Genomic DNA, 353 nt, shown 5'->3' on the forward strand with positions numbered 1-353 from the left:
AACACCCCACTTTCACCAATGGAGAGATCATCCAAAATGAAAATAAATAAGGAAACACAAGCTTTAAATGATACATTAAAAAAGATGGACTTAATTGATATTTATAGGACATTCCATCCAAAAACAACAAAATACACTTTCTACTCAAGTGCTCATGGAACATTCTCCAGGATAGATCATATCTTGGGTCACAAATCAAGCCTTGGTAAACTTAAGATAATTGAAATCGTATCAGGTGACTTTTCCGACCACAATGCTATGAGACTAGATATCAATTACAGGGAAAAAAATCTGCAAAAATACACACACATAGAGGCTAAACAATACACTACTAAGTAACCAAGAGATCACAG

The sequence above is a fragment of the Physeter macrocephalus genome, chromosome 2 (genome assembly GCF_002837175.3).
Source record: "Physeter macrocephalus isolate SW-GA chromosome 2, ASM283717v5, whole genome shotgun sequence".
Lineage (NCBI taxonomy): Eukaryota > Metazoa > Chordata > Mammalia > Artiodactyla > Physeteridae > Physeter > Physeter macrocephalus.